This window comes from Coenobita brevimanus, chromosome 2 (assembly GCF_032717465.1).
Source record: "Coenobita brevimanus isolate Jiangsu-jjx chromosome 2, ASM3271746v2, whole genome shotgun sequence".
NCBI lineage: Eukaryota > Metazoa > Arthropoda > Malacostraca > Decapoda > Coenobitidae > Coenobita > Coenobita brevimanus.
Window position 1 is genome coordinate 21,408,294 of NC_136955.1, and position 17,878 is coordinate 21,426,171.

Consider the following 17,878-nt stretch of genomic DNA (forward strand, 5'->3'; position numbering starts at 1 on the left):
AAAAGAGATCATTTCCACGGTCTTTCGGTGAAACTATTACACCCAATTGTTAAAAGTTTCCCTCTCTGAAACTCATAGAACATGTGAAATTGTCATATTTTCTAACTAAGAAACTTTGTATTTCCTAAGAAAATCGCTCAGAGTTCTCCAAGAGCAGGTATTCGAACTTTCCAAGAAGGAGCAAAAAATAAAAGATCCCCAGGTGTATCAATTATACACAAATCGGCTTCACCACAGGTAAAAAGAGGGGAACCGGAACCGGAGAAACAACAGCGAAAAAGAAAGGACAGACGAGGCAAAAGAAAATATAAATTTTAAAAAGTGATGAAGATTAACTGAAGCAAAAAAAAAGAAAAAGACTGCACCGAAGCAAGCAGACATACAAATAAAAAAACGTCATCGCCAACGCACGGGAAAAATATATAGTAATGTAGAAATTGGCAAAACAAATGCCAGTACAGTGATGTGCAAAACTGATAGGACATACTTACCGATACATTTAACAGGCCCAGAACATTAATGAGAAAAGACAGGAATACATTATGCGTGAATGTGTGCCCATGTTCTTTAAGGGGGGAGGGGGGAATGCTTGTTGCGCGTGCGTGCTTGTGTGTGTGTGTGTAAATCGGTGCCAGTACTTACACTGACGTCCATGGACACTTGCATGCTGCACGTACCTGGAATGCAAAACAAAGTACATTAGACATAAATAAACTGCAGCGTGGCAACACAAAAATATATAAACTGTGTTTTTTCTCCATTCAGTTGGATGGTGAGGATATGGAGAATGTGAGTGCATTCAAGTACTTGGGTAGTGTGATGAGTAAGGATGGAACTTTGGGGGATGAAGTACGTGAAAGGGTACAGCAGGGAAGAAAGGTTGTTGGTACACTGAAAGCAGTGATGAGAAATAGGGAGGTGAGTATGGAAGTTAAGAAGTCACTGCATGATAGTATTGTGATCCCTACCCTAACGTATGGAAGCGAGGCGTGGACCTTGCAAGAGGGGAACAAGTCAAGAGTGAGAGCAGTGGAAATGAGTTACTTGAGAGGAGCATGTGGAGTGACGTGGAGGGACAGGCTGACGAATGAAGAAGTGAAGGAACGTTGTGGGGTAGATGTGGATGTGGTTGAAAAGATTAGGAGAAATACACTGAGGTGGTTTGGACATGTGGAGAGAATGGAGAATGAAAGACTGACTAAGAGGGTGTATGTAGGTGAGGTGGAGGGAGGGAGAGGGAGGGGTAGACCGAGGATGAGGTGAAGGGATGGAGTTGAGAGGTATATGAGGGAGGGGGGGTGAGTTGGAGGGAGGGGAGTCAAATGGTGGGTGACAGAGTGACTTGGAGGCGTTTTGTCTGAGGCCACCCTTTGCGGGATTAGGGCGTCGGGCTATAGATAGATAGATAGATAGTTCCTGTGGTACTCGATAATAAGTTTTAATGTAAGAGGTTCCAGTATTCACAGTCTTCTATGTACAATCCCCTCCACTTATAAATACTACATGGGGTGATGGGTCTTTTGTGACATTTTGGTATTTGGTTAGGTCTTACGTCCACTGTTGGTCTGACTACTATAACAGGTCTGCTCCAACACGGTAGACGTGAGAAATTTACAAATGTAGTAGTGTCGCAGAAAACCTCCCAAAAACTTCCTGCATTACTTTTAGCTGTAGGCCGGTGCACTATCAGCAACGGAGGTCCTCTTACCCCTCCAGCTTTTTCATCCATGGGCTTTGAGAACTAGTATGGTAAATCCGAAGCGAAAGACAGTGGTGACAGTGCTATATAACCAAGTAAATTCATCACTGTCTTTTGCTGAGGATTCACGAGGTTAGCTGTCAAATGTACAGTCGAATACTAAAGCTCTTTCGTTTCTACTTTCTCTATGATCATCACTGGTGTCACAGACTCTTAAATGTGACGTGGTGGTTTAATGTGACTATGATCATTCATCTGTGGGTGATGACAGGAACTTTGGCACTCCCTCTCATTCAAGCAACTATGAATCCAACAACGAGGAGGAGGCAGGGAAGGAGAACGGCCTTTAGAAATTTATCATAACTCAGCTGCGGGTAATGATATAGGTACCTGTGTTACTACCTCTCATTCAAGCATCTATGAACCCAGCAACAAGAAAAAGGCAGGGAGGGGGAAAGGCTAAGTATTTGAGCTTACAAGGAAAGAGACGCAGGAGAAGCTACAGGACTGCTTTTAACGAATGTGCACATCTGGCAAATCTGGAACTGTTCTCCTGTTTCTTTTCCTGTCTACAAACCCACCTTTCAAATGCAGTGTGTCTAGCCATCTCGAAATGACTGAATCTTATGTTTTGCTTTGTTTTTACTCGTATGACTTTCTGTGGAGGGCACGTATTTTCAGGTTTCCAGTATTTTTATTCCCTCATTTATTTCGTTTTTTAGGGGCAAACAGGTCTATGCTCAGCTATGGAAATAATATCTATTAAAAAGACTATCTATATCTATATAACCAGACGCCTTAATCATGCAAGGGGTGGCCATACACAAATTGCCTGCATGTTGCCCTGTCCTTTATCATTTAGCTAGCCTCCTTCAGACTTACGCACCCCTCCCTCATATATCTTTCCACTGCTTTCCTCCCTCTCATCTTCGGTTTCCCTCTCTTCCGCCATCTCTCCACGTCACTCTCCAGACTGAGGGAAGTATCAAGACGTATATTAATGATCGTTATATTCTTTTTCACTGGAGTTTATTTTTGAGGACAAATTTGTTTAGTGCAAAATATTCACAAAGAAGATGGAATTTCCCAAACCTGTGTCGAATAGGAGAGAAATACCGAAGTCTCAAGATTACAAAGGAGGAACCGATGTATATATTAATACAGTTGATTTATTTCATTTACAGTTACAGCCTATTCGTACCCAACCAATAAGTGATCAACACAACGTGCATGGTTCAGGGGAGCTAAATGAATACCGAAGTCTGCACGAATACTGGGAAATTACGCCCATTATGTAGGAATTTCCGAAGCGTGTACCAGTACGCCCCCGCCTGTCATGGTGTGTGAGTAACGCAGGCCAATAGCACATGAGATACTGTGGTAGGAGTGGTTTACCTCCCCAGGCTGTCCCGTCACTTAGCTCTATTCCTAGGAGGCAATGCTGGGGGTTAATCGTGGTTCAGCTTATCAATATCCATGTACACTTGCATCAAAAAGTATCGGTGCTCATTCCGCGCTAGGCAATCTTACACCACAGACGATGGCATTTGCAATATGTCGAATGATTCCATGCTCCGTTGGTAAATTTGCTTTCTTGTGGATGCTTTATACCGCGCTCTTGTGACTCTTCGCAGCCAGTACTGTTTTCACATAAATATCCAAATGACGATTAATCTTCTTGGAACACTGCGAGCTTTATTATTCATTTTATATCATCATCTCCATCCTGCGCGATACTTTTTTGGACCTAGTGTACAGTCAGTGGCTTAAATTCACGTCTGATCAGCGGGTGTGGGATGAGCTTGAGTGTCTGGCAATAGTGTTTGAAGAGTTGACAGATAATGCATTTTAATGGCCTATCTTTAAGAATCGGAGGTATGCTTGGAACGCAGTATTCTTTAGGTAATGTATGCAATTATCTGAAATGCAGAATGTAATAACCTTGTGCTGTGAAATGCCGGCTGTACATACTCGTAGGTAAATCAGGAAACTTTACTCTCTTGCTTTCCTGTGCACATGATTTGTTTCTTGCACACACACACACACACACACACACACACACACACACACACACACACACACACACACACACACACACACACACACACAGCCTACAGTTCCATCTATTTATCTATCTATAACTAGTCATCTTTGGCAAGGATACTCGTCGGTTATGGAAGCTCCCTAACTCCTTTTCCTAAGCGATTTATTTTGTTCATTTTACGTTAGTATCATCATATGTGTTGCATAAACCATTCTAATATCGGCATACTCTGCATAAATAAAGTACAAAATTATATTAATCAACTGGAGCGCCTGGTGAGGAATGGGTGTTTGGGCGTCACCTTAACCGAAGAGAATAAGGGCAGCAATCCCGGAAGGGATGGCCACAGATAATTTAAAGGACTTCCATGTAATCCAGTCCACCGCCATCAAGCTGCCCTCCACCCAACTCACATTACACTCATCTCTAACTTTTTCTACCCTACCCTCAGTTTCATATTCAAATTAAAATATTGCTTCAAATCTTAGGACAGCGAATAAGAAAATAGCATAATATTCAGACAAGTATGTTTGGTTTATAAAATAGCAATGTTTGGCTTCCATCGTCATTCTCTCTCTCTCTCTCTCTCTCTCTCTCTCTCTCTCTCTCTCTCTCTCTCTCTCCTACATACAGATATCTATACACAAACACATGTAAGCGGTACATTCACCTTTTCGCTCCTACAGGAAACACATTCAGATGGGGTTGGGTTAGGCTGAAGAAACAGATCACAACCCTAATATTTTCATTCAGTGTCTCGCCCACATACATATGCATTTATACAGGGTTAGCTAAATATCAGAGAGAGAGAGAGAGAGAGAGAGAGAGGCGGAAGAGATATCATTCGCCTGCACAGAGGGAGGTGATGTTTTTCTCTTGTTTTTCCAGGTTTTTGACTCACCTATTAGATATCCACACACACATAAACATAAAATTGCAGCTTATAACATTTTCCCTTTCTTACACACTTATCTATCTGTCTGGATATGCACACTTCCTCATAGTTTCTGACTCTGTTACATCAAATCATAGCTATTCTCACCTCTGTATAAGGTGCATTGAATTTCTTGCTCTCTTACGCACATTTACAGATATTCTTCTTCATGCACATAATATCCTCCCTCTTATATATACGTTTCAATAAACATACACACACAGAGGCGATATTTTTTACAATAATCACTTCCTTACGCTCATACAAGCATGGTCAACTTCTATAACATATACAAAATATACATCTGCATATTTAGATAAACAAGGCCGAGCACCCGGAGGGGGGGGGGGACGGTTTAACTCCCCCCTCCATTTGGAAAGGATGAAAAATTCGAATGAAAATAATACTAAAAACGTAACTCATTAAATTAAATAAGTCCTGTTAAGAATGTTACGAGATAGAGAAATGGATGAAAAAAAGGATTAAAAAGTTCTACGAATATAAATTAATAAGTTAATACATTATCCCCGAATCCACTGTTTAAAGTCTTAGAATGCACATATTCCCAACTAGGGCACTTTATTGTACTAAATACCTAGCTTAGCAAACAGTTTAGGACCCAAAGAAATAATCCCATTAGCCTGAGCATGTCTTTATTTATGTACCTGCCACCTTTGTCTGCTTTGATTTAATGGAAGAGTTGTTTTTCAGAGGAGGGGAGGTTCAGTGTAGCCTTTCTTAACTCCATGAACATGAGATGTTTTGTATTCTAAATAAAAAACTTGGAGGTAATAAGAACATATCAAGAAATCATAGTTAAAGGCAAATGAAGTGCAGAAATTCCTTTCAGGACGCATGTTTTGATCTGTTGTGCTTTCAATTCCTTGAAAAATATTAATTCCTTGGTAAATTGCATAAAAATTTTACTGATATATTAATCTTTCATTGCTACATGTAAAGCAATTTAGTGTGTTAGTTGTTACAGCAAAGTTGTGATATTCTGAAACACCTTCCATATTTATAACAGAGACTCACCCTTTCTGAATTGCCCTAACTTCCAAGGTGATCTATCCATTGATATCCACACTGCTTTCACTTCCAAGGGTCTGTAGAATTCAGTATGTAAATTACCCTGAGTTTTTACCCTTTCAGCAGCTTAGTCAGTTATGGTATCTAAGTTTATCGTATTGCGTTATTTAGTTATCTGGGTAATTAAGGCTCTCCAATCGGAATGAGCTATTGCAGGTTTACATCCAAGGGATGGTTGGGGTTTAATGCTTAAGTAATGCCACTCAAGGAAGAGTGAGGCTAGTCACTCTCATCTTAAATGTCAGGACCAACTTGCCTAACCCCGGGCTTCTACATTCCTCGTAGGGCAACACAGGATTAGATGATGAATGAATGAATAATTGAAATAAAGTAAATAAACCATGTTTTGAAAAATATTTTTTTTGTCGCCCCCCCCCCTCAAAAATCCTGCGCACGGCCCTGAAGATAATTATGATTTCATCCGCGAGCACTCACACACGCACACACACAAACTTACCAACACACACACACACATACACATTTCTTTCTTTCTCTCTCTCTCTCTCTCTCACCAAGGATAAGTAGTAAGTATCCCAAACGACCATGCTGGGGTCATTCAAATTTTTATATTCCCTCGTATACTACCAGCTGAATGCTGGTGGAGACTGCTGCATCTCTCTCTCTCTCTCTCTCTCTCTCTCTCTCTCTCACACACACACACACACACACACACACACACACACACACACACACACACACACACACACACACACACACACACGTACGGTCATGGATAAACGCTGCCTCGGTGTTGCGTATACGTTGTCTACTAAAGCAAGGATGTTTTTAATGTTTCGTTGGATGGAGTGGACTTGTAGTATTAAATTCTCTCTCTCTCTCTCTCTCTCTCTCTCTCTCTCTCTCTCTCTCTCTCTCTCTCTGTATCGTTCCTCACACAGATATTACCGCCCCGTTGACTCAATGGGACCCAACGGTACGACACAGATATACAATAGGTACTACTGTCGTGCCTGGTAGGTTTGCATGTCTCACATACATGAGACGTGCTAACATACCCCCATGCATTATGTGCTTGTACGACTGAGATACTACACGTGCATGATTCATAGATATATCTAATGAAAACGCTTACAGCTCCCGTGCATGGTATGCTATTATGACAGTAGCAAAATATTCGTTTGAAATGACTGGGTCCAATGTATATACAGAACGGTGGTCGTAGACTGAAGGAAAAAGCAAATTCGCCCCGTCTAAGATTACCCGTGTACATTCTGTCATAATCGAATAAAACCCGCTTAAGTTAACTTTGTCATATGAACTTTACCCCAAACCTACTGTGCTCAAAAACTATAGTACAGGTCTGTGGCTTACTGTTAGAGCTTTCATCAAGTTTGGTCTACATAATTATCAAAGCCGCATTAGATATTTTGTTCACACACAGACAACACAAGGGTCGAAATTTGACCTTGCCCTGTGACACCTACCTTCCACTGATTGCTCTCAAAATTGTCTCCCTTCGTTCATCCCTCTAGTTTAGTCCATATAAGAAAAAACCGTTTTGTCTACCTTGCTAGTTCAAACCTTGACCTAGTCAAGTGACCGTACACTTCGATCCATTATTCTCAAAGAGAATAAGTTTGACAAAAAATTACAAAAATGAAAAGAATGACAAAAATGATACATGATGTTCGGAACCTTTCATATGAAGACAGTCTGAAGAAACTTAATTTGTGCTCATTAAAAAGGCGTGGATTAGGGGAAGATTTAACTGAGTTAAGTGGAAGAAGAGAACAAATAAAGGAGGTATTAGCAATGCACTTAATATAAACCTACAGGATAGAACTAGAAGTAATGGTTTCAAACTAGTTAAATCGTTTTAGTAAGGAAATAGGTAGAAACTGGTTTGGCAAGAGCTTTGCAGACGAATGGAATAAGTTGCCGAGTGATGTAGTCGCTGCCTCTTTCACTGAAAGTTTCAATCATAGGTTGGATAAGCGTATGTCAAGTAAGGGTTGGATATAAAATCTCCTAACTAGAGGAGCACTCAGTAGAGCGCATCTCTCCGACAAGGCCAACGTAATTTCCAAACCACCCTTCATAATGGGTTAGGTTTTCTCATTACTGATTAGGGTTTCACAAAAACGTTTTCCGGATCCAGAATCTGTAATACGACCCGGATCGGTCCCAGTAGTTAATCGATTGTTCCCTGGGACATGGGCTGTCTACCCATCAAATTTGGTCCAGATCTCTTTTAGATTATGAATAACTCTGTTAACACACAAACAGGGGTGAAAACATACTTTCCTTGTCGGAGAGAATAACGAGTGCTAATTCATTTCTTTCCCTTTTCAGATTACACAGTTGTACTCTCTTTTTTCCTTTCGCACTTTCCTATAAAATTTCCACGACAATTTTTCTTTACTGCGTGGTGTTCTTTTTCACTTTTTCCTTGCGGTTTCCGTTGGAGGGTTTGATAGGCGAAGGAGATTCTCTTTCTTAACTCTCCTTGCCTTATTCTAGTAAGTTACTCTTGTAAGAGCTTCCTGGCATGAACCAACTGGGAACTGCAGTAATTCTCTCTGCATGAACTTATGTGCCTTTTGTCTTATCCTCAAACCTTCCGACAAGTTTTGGTAAAATCATATAAAAGCAGTTATGTTGCTCACACACACACACACACACACACACACACACACACACACACACACACACACACACACACACACACTCAACCGGAAAAAACTATATTCCTCTCTCAATTCGTGAGGGTTGTGTAAAGTTATGGCGCCATATAGACTGAATATAATGATATACCTAAAGCTCATGCATTATTTTCATGATAATATTTTAGCCGCTAATAAACCTTTTGCAATTATATTGATGATGTGGATGCTGATAATTAACAATAATAATTTATTGTTATTATTCTTATTCTTACTCTTATTCTTATTCTTATTATTACACAATTTTTCACATGAAATATGCACTAACACAAACAAACACACAGACTCACACGTGCACAAACATACTCAGTAAAGCACGCGCGCGCGCGCGCGCGCACACACACACACACACACACACACACACACACACACACACACACACACACACACACACACACACACACACACACACACACACACACACACACACACACACACACACACACACACACACACACAGAAAGACATACACATTTAGTCACACGCACAAACAGGCAGACGCAAAAAATATATATATAATAATAAGTTTTCTAACGACTAAAATCTGCGTGTAATTATAATGTGATATGTGAAGGTTAACATTAAATACTGTAGGAAGGCCATCACACACTAACAGATCAATACTTACTATGACACTGACAGGCAGGCAGTAGAGCTGTAGAATGTAACTCCTGATATGTTGCTACTCTGCATACAAGACAACCAGATGGAGTATATAGTGCGGACGTTATAACACGGTCGGGATGGAAACGCACAGGACATCAAGATTATTAAAAGTGCGGACTTTGTAATACGGTCAGCATGCAAACACACAAGACAACAAGACGGAGCAGTAGTATAGATGTGATAATATGGTCAGTATGCAAATCCAAAGAAAAGACGGAGTAATAGTGCGGACGTTATAACTGGGTCATTATGGAAATTTGCAGCAATCTAATTTACACTTCAACAATAGAGCTAAAAGTATTAATATCTGGTAGTCATTTACTGGAGGATATAAAATTAGATCATTACAATTGATCATTGTAAAGCTTTTCCTTCACCACTATCAAATCTCTGCTGCCAAGGTCTAAATTTCGCTATCATACCAGTACTTGACAGTGCCCTAGAGCTTAATCATGTGAAAATCTAATCTGGAGACTCGAAGCAGTAGTTCGACACGTCTCCAATTTCCACAGATCTCCATCACAACATACTGATGACAGTATAATGTGTATCAAGAATTTTAGGAATGCACTAATCATGAAGGTGCACACCAAATCTATTTTGGTAATAAAACTTCTTTCCTGTACCCTGATGATGTGTCCTAAGCACTATTGTGGTAGTGGGCTGTGAATCGTACAGACTCAACTCCAAGTTGTCCTATCACTTTGCCTTCCATCAACCTTGACGTCGACTTCCTACCAGCCACTGGGATAAATGATGCTTTGGTAACCCGTGTACAGTATTGTACTATCGCTATCCCAACTTTCTCTACCCTCGGCTCGAGTGAAATCGAAGTCAGGCGAGCGGACACGTTTTGTCTTGCAGTCTGATAGTGGTTCACGGTGATGGAATGGCTCTCATACCGTACATGTAGACCAACATTGTCATCGACTCCTACCGCATAAAGCACAGTCATGGAATAGCAGTGAAAATCTGGTCATAATATGCATTTGAAGAGAAAGGTATTCCATGCATGCATCCATCATCCAATCCTACATTACCCCATGAGGAGCGTAGGAGCCCGGGGCTAGGCAGTTGGTCCCGACATTTACGATGAGAGTGAAAGGTATTAATACTACTTAATGCTGCACCCTCTAAATGCTTCTGGTAATACTATTTAATGCTGCACCTCCTGAATGCTTCTGGGTTTCCCTTGAATAATGTGAAGCCAGTTTCTGTCCGAAGCATCTTTTGCCGAGTGTTCAGTAGTACTCTCGGAGCTCCGAGCTAATTCCTATACCCGATAGTAACTCCTTCATCCTTGTATGTTACTTCCATTCTAATGGAGATCATTAACATCCAGCAGCAACCTTTTCTATCCACATTTTATTCTTCCTCCAGTTTAACTATTTTCTACTTAATTTGTCTTTCACATTACTCATACACTCATCCTACAATTACTGATGAAAATAATGTTTTGTCCTCAACAACAAAAGCAAGATTAATAATAATTATGATAACAGAACCAAGAAGAATACTTGCAATACCTAAAGCAGTAATAATAAAACATTGTTACAACAGATGCGCTTTGTGTTCTTCTTGAAATGTATTTCTAAATTTAACACTGAAACCATAATAAAATAAAACATTACAGCAATGGATTCAATTGGGCTCCGTTACTTTGCTCAAGTATTTCGCCCGAGAGACTGAGATGCAGTTAAGGTGAGTTAGCCTGTTATCATGAAGTAGCTTGTTTCCGTTCGCCTAGCATGTCTTCAGACCTGTTTCGACCCACCTCGAGCCAAGATAGTAAGGAAACTAGGGATTGTGATAGTACAGTACAACTATGGCATATTCGAAGAGCAATCGTTTTCTCAAATAAACCTACAGTCATTTGCCTGTAACTAAGATTTTTATCCCCAGTACAAAATAAAGTATTAGGATCTGTCTGAACTCTTTTCCTTGTCCATACTATAAAAAAAAAAAAAAAAAAAAAAAGTTCCAGCAGGTATATGACCATCAGCGTTTCCGTGATAGTAGCACAGTCTCCCCTCCTGCGTTCTCGGTTGGATAAAGAAAATGAAAGCGATAGTAAACATAAGTTAATTTCCAGGTTAGTAATGCATTGATAATGATAATACATTAAATAATGTCTATTTTCTGTGCCAAAATTCCCGTAGAGTAAAAGTTATGTGCTCTGACTGCGTATTAGCGTGTAATTCTTAGAGTACAGAAATTATATGGATCTCCCTTCTGACCCTCGCAGGTAGGTTAAAAAAAAAAAAAAACGAAAAAAAAAAAAACGAAATAGAGGTTCGTTTTGTTTTCTCTTGGCACTATAATGATGGGTTTTCTCCTATTTTGTGTTTATTATTATCCCGTTTTTAGATCCCATTTTCCCAGCTGAGTTGTATGTACCAGAACGACTATTTCATTCAGTTTCGGAGAGATCTCAAGTAGTGAAAGGATCAGAAAGTACCTCTAACTCAGTGTAATTGCGTATTTTTCATTCTTTCGTCTTCTTCTCTTTCCGCTGGGGACGGGAGGAAGGAATAATTCCTCAGTATCCCAGCGACTAAAAAAGGCCTTTTGTCTCCAGTCTTTCTCTTCTTATTGTCCTCGTCTTCTCTTTTGTCCTACCATTCATCATTATATTTCCGTGTTTCTCCGGGTCATTATTTCCCTCTACTCTTACAGTGCCATAGAGCCGAATTATGACTTGGTGTTGTTTCTTCATTATTCCTTCCTTCCTTCTTTCTCTAATTTTTTTTTTTTTTTTACTTTTTCTTTTCCTTCTTCTGTTTGACTGCTAGACGAACTGATTAAGCTTTGAACAGTCTTTCGTGGCCAAGAGGTTAGCTTTTATTTCTATCTATCTATCTATCTTTTGCCAGACGCCATAATCCCTTAAGGGGTGGCCATTTGACTCTGAGTTAGTTGTTTTAAGGGGAGGGGCACTAACCCTCCACCAACCCACTTGTTGACACGTAGGGAACACGTATGGTTTGGTTATATGGTTACCACCCAGCGTTGTAAATGGTTTCTTGGCTTACAGGAAACCATTTGGCTTGTCACTCAATGTAAAGCCACCTGTAAAGGAAAGAAAAGCAATAAGAAGTGACAGGAAACATGGGAGAAATAGGAAGAGAGGAGGGCAGGCACAGAAAAAGAATGATACAGGCTAAGGAAGAAGTAGGCAGCACTACATTGAGTGGATGATGGTCGCCACCAGCTTTTTTTAATAGTTTAATACACACACACACACACACACACACACACACACACACACACACACACGGGGACCAAACATAATATCCGCTCTCCCTTTTTAAACGCGTGTATGGCCAAAAAAAAAAAAAAAAAAAAAATGAACTGAGGAGGTAAAACTACTACCAGCGAGTCAGCTACTTTTCACTAATTGTGTGATGTAGCAAACTAGACCAAGTGATTGGATTTTATGCAGGCACACACACACACACACACACACACACACACACACACACACACACAATATCATTCATCCCTCTCTCTCTGTACCCATTTGTGTCTATCTGTATGTATACTGCATATAAGAAAGAGATCTGTCTGTCCATCTCTCTATATTTACCCCTCTGTCTGTATATATTTATACATTCATTTGTCTATCTATTATATCTGTCTATCTATCCATGTCTGCCTATCTATCCATCGATCTTTTTTTCCTTGTATCTATCAGTCTCCTTATCTGTCTATATCAAAATCAATCATCCCCACGTTTACTCTTTCACAACCGCATTTCAGTTTACAAGCAGAGTTGCCAACTTGGCGCTTTTGGCGCTAGATCTACTGCTTTTCATAATAATTTAGCGCCAAAAAATATTAGATTTTCTTCTATATCTAGCGCGTTTTGGTCCAATTTAGCGCGAAAATTTGAACTGTTTATCTATAGTTTAGCGCGTTTTAAAGTTGAGCTTAGCGCTTTTGAAGTTTTCTGCTTGGCAACTCTGTTTACAAGTCCACGGGAAAAAGGGAATCATACCTAAACTCTCGCCAGTGAAATAAACACAAGGGTAAAACAGGAGCCAGGGTCAGGCCCGTTTAATATGCATGATTCCACACATAACGTTTCAGATCCCCTATTAAAATGGAATGCAATTAACCTTGAATTTATTATTGGTAATGTACGAGGGCGGACATCGGCAAAACGTTCGTAAATGACAGGATATTTGTTGGATTTTATATCGATGCTTTCATTAGGGTGCGTTTGAGCCAATATCTGGATGGGAATTATTATTATTATCATTATTTTTTTTTTCAGAAATGCATGTTTGTATTTTTTGCTTATTTCTACGTGCTTTTATTCCTAATGTATTGTGCTTTTAGTGACTGGTATCGTTGGGAGGCTTTGATGATTGCGTGTGTGTGTGTGTGTGTGTGTGTGTGTGTGTGTGTGTGTTTTACAAAGATAGACCCGCAATATGCTGAAGGAGTTAATGGAAGTTTTTCGAACTCATTCACTGTGAGGGCTGCCTTCGAAATTCAGCCTATATTACTTCAACAAGATAGCTAGAAATATAAGAAGAAGAACCATGCTAGCAGAATAAGGCATAAGAAAGCTTTTGACACAGTTCCAAGACATACCTTGATAAGTAAAATTTAAGATACAAACAAGCGCAAAAGAATGATATAAAACAACTGTCCAACTTTGTCCCAAGTAGACAAGCCCAGAATACCCAGAATATTACCCATCAGTTTGCCACAGGGCTCAGTACTTTCACCCTCAGTTTCCACCCTATTCCCTCAAGACCTGCCATCCCTTCCTCTTTCTGCACTATTACCGTCCTGTGCCCACTACTTGGCAATAACTTCATAACACTACTAATACGAACAAGGAGCAACCCAGCTCTAACTGTACTTACAGTCAGTAGCACACTGGCTTTGACAAAACGGAATGCCTCTCCAACTAAAACAACGATGGCCCTCTTAACTGAGCCAAGCAAAAATCTCAAGCACATTCTCAAATATCCCTTTTTAACAAATCACCTTCTCTGGAAAGGCACCCAATAATTCTAAATTACTTTGGAAATGCACATGACCTTTTTTTCGTTTCAGTCACAGCAGCGACCAAAGGCATTGCTTGTCCCTAACCACGTCACTTTTTCACTTAGTTACCCACTGAGCTACTGCACTTTTTTGAAGACTGAAGTCTGGACCTTGCAGGGGAAAACCTTCAATCGAGCAAGGTTTCAAGCATTACGAGACTCACGAGGGTCTCCCCCCTACAGTAGAGGGATCGATCCCTAGGGGTCTTATCCAAAGCCATAGTTATTAAACAAGGAGCTCGAAATTTTGCATACAATGACTTTCGTTCGAACTGAGTTCTAGGCAGGGTGGGAACCCCTAGGCCGACTTCTGAGGGGGGAGGGGGTGGCTCCCCGGGTTCCAGTGAAATTCGGTATGTTGGACGGTAAGTTTTCTTTTCTTTCTCTTCTTACCCAGGAAGAAAAAAAATCTGCATCCTGAGCAGCCTTCACTCAGGACAGGTTTTTGGCAGGGTGAGACCCTAGTGGCCAGTCCCCATGGGGGACGAGACCCCTGGTGGATATTTTGCACAGTGTAAGACCTGCACACAACCAGGTTTTACGCAAGGTGGAATTCTCAGTTCTTACTGATGGGGCGGTCCCCGTGGGGGAGGGGGGTGACATCGTACCGTAAATAATTAAATTTTGAAATATTGCAAAAATGGGTGCGGCTCTCAAAGACCTCCTTTGTCTTTGTCCAGCATTTTAACATCAGTGTAAATACATCTCGTAAGTTCCATGCCCTGAAAACACTCGTCACTACTTTTGGATAGAAGAAAAAAAAATCCCTAAGCACTGTCTACAACTGGCACGGAACTGGGGTGGGGTGGGGGGTGAGAGGCGAACGCTCCCCCATCCACCTCATCTTCAGCCAACCAATGATTATATTGAATGAACAATGTTACTGCCAAAATATGTGCAGTCAATATCGTCCATAAATGTTATCATAGAATCATTTCAACGAAACGAGGGATCTGACAATGAATGAAGGTGAATTCAAACTTGTGGTAATTCCTCTGGCAATCATGCCGTCTCTTTTCTGAAGTGCTGGATGTGGCCCTGTACTAACATTTCATTAGAACAAACACAGCCTTATCCATCACTAACAAGGATAAGCTTCATTGCACCACACTATTAGAACAGATATCTTTGCGAGCGACCGGCTGAAGTGGCCAGTCTCCTGCAGTCCACTGGTTTCATGTCCACATAAACATAGACTTGCAACACCATCACCACCACCACCACCATGAACAACAACAACAACATCAACAATTACCCTAGTACCTGTTGTGCGTAACTTTCATTTTTTAGAATGAGATTTTGCATATGAGTAAAGAGGTAACTTTTTTTTTTTTTTTGCCCATTACAGTATCTGTGTGGGATTTGCATGCTTTAGTAATAATTATATTCATGATGATAATAGCCTTGTCAACGGACCGAAAATGCTTCAGGCTGAAAATTTATAGTAATTGTTTTATGTTTTGTGTTACTTGTGGCCAGTTTGCGCCTTATGGTTTGTGTTCTTTTCCTCATTTTAGGCAGAATTTGCTTTGCCACGTGAGATATAATAATAAGAAAGTAATCGAATGAGACATTGTGAAATGCTCTCAGTTGGTTTGAATGGCTAGTTGAAGTAACGCTGGGGGGAGAAGCAGACGTCATTATATCTCTGTGCAAGTCATGTAAAGGCGTGGTTAGTATTAACATAAGTTCCAGTTGAATTAATATGAAAGCCCTTGGGCTATGATCTGCGCTCTCAAGTGCGTGCCTTCGTGTGTGTGTGTGTGTGTGTGTGTGTGTGTGCTTAGTTAAGGTCACAGGCTATAATTAGGTTAGGGATGTTGTGGAATAGGTGGAGGAAGGCATATCACTGGGCCATGATATGGATGGCGTTATGTATATGATGCTTATGTTTTGTGGTATTTTATATGTTTTGATTTCTATGGGTGGTATTTCTTTGGTTTTGTCACTGGGTACGTGTTGTGTTAGTAGTGTGGTGTATATGAACTGAATGTTGCATGTATGATGAGGCGATGAGGCCCCCATCCCTTCTCTCTCTCTCTCTCTCTCTCTCTCTCTCTCTCTCTCTCTCTCTCTCTCTTACTTAATTCCTTTTTTTTCTGAGTGTAGTGTAGTCAGCGGGATAAATAGCATTTGACAAAATCTGGAGTCCTTGTCCTCTTTTTTAGTAATAAGAAATAAAGGTTTTTCGCCTCACCAACACTCCCCACCCTCCTTGCTAGACGCCCTAACCCTCCTGTACTTGGGCTGAGTGCTCCTTCAATTACACCCACCAGAGAGAGCGGCAAATCAGGGGCTCCAGAAGTTAATTGCTCAAAGTTAGCGGCAGGGTTAAGTTGAAGGGCGCAGTGCAGTCTTCACGGGCAGGGGGCTCCTAGGGTGGCGAAGGACGAACGAGTCTTTGTCGAGGTAGGTTAAGTTAGGTTAGGTTTTGTTTGGTTAGGTTAGGTTAGGTTAGGTTAGGTTAGGTTAGGTTGGATTTGGATTTATTTCGTCATGTTGTGTTGTGAAATGAAGTTGTTTGCATGCGAGTGACATGCTGGCTATGATCTGTACTGGACCTAAAGGGAAGCGACTGGAGTAAGCCGTATATAAACAGTGTCTGGTTCTAGATCTCTTGAAAGTGCTGTTGTTTACTAATACACTGGGTGGGGAGAATACAAAAGACATTAGAACATGAAAAAAGACTGACACTACCTTGAATCTCATACTGGGAAATACCGCTGAATTGAAAGTGGAGGAAAAAAATAGTTTAGATCAATGCCTATGAACTACACGAATCATTAAGGCACATAATTAATGTTTACGTAGTCCTAGTCGTCCCTTAGAACTCGATCCGTAAAAGTGGACGGTACATTCATGTCCCTAATTAAGCTGCTAGGTTAATGAAGGTTATGAACGCGCGCGCGCACACACACACACACACACACACACACACACACACACACACACACACACACACACACACACACACACACTCGCAAACAAAGATACCTACAAATAGACAAACACACACACACACACACACACACACACACACGCTAACCAGGGCGCTACCGAATCCCCCTGACAGACCTAAGCAAGAGAAGCTAACGATAATATCTGGCCTACCTATATACCTCCGTCCAGGGTGTATGGGGAAGAAGGGGATCTATTGTTGCCTTGTTTTTCTAACCTAGCCAAGATATCTAACTTCTTTCAGCGTAATTCATGGATGTCTGTATATTTTTTTCATTGATGGTTTACGGGGATTCTTTCAGTAGTTAAAAGCAGTGTGTGTGTCTTCGAACGACGGGCTGGGGAGAGGTTTTTGCACTGATGTTATTTGTATTCTGGAGAAAAGTAGTATGTGTGTCCTAAATAATTCCTAGATTTTTTTTTTTTTTTTTTTTTTTTGTCTTTCCAGGAGGTGTGGTTGGTTAAAGAGGGAAACTTGAGGGTATGTTTGATACTCAGGTCTGTCTGGATTAAAGAGGGTAATGATTGATCTGGTTTTGGTGAGGAAGTTATTTTCTTTTGTCTACTCTGTTCTTTTTAACCTGGTCAGTAAGTATCAACCCTCCGTCGTGGATGGTGGACTGTAGCAAGAGATAAACACTAGAATATAATGCTAGTCACAAAGAAGTTCCATGGAAAGGATGTGTACTCGTAGCATTGCATTTTGGTGTCACTGAGAAGCGCGAAATAAGTTGCAAAAGGACT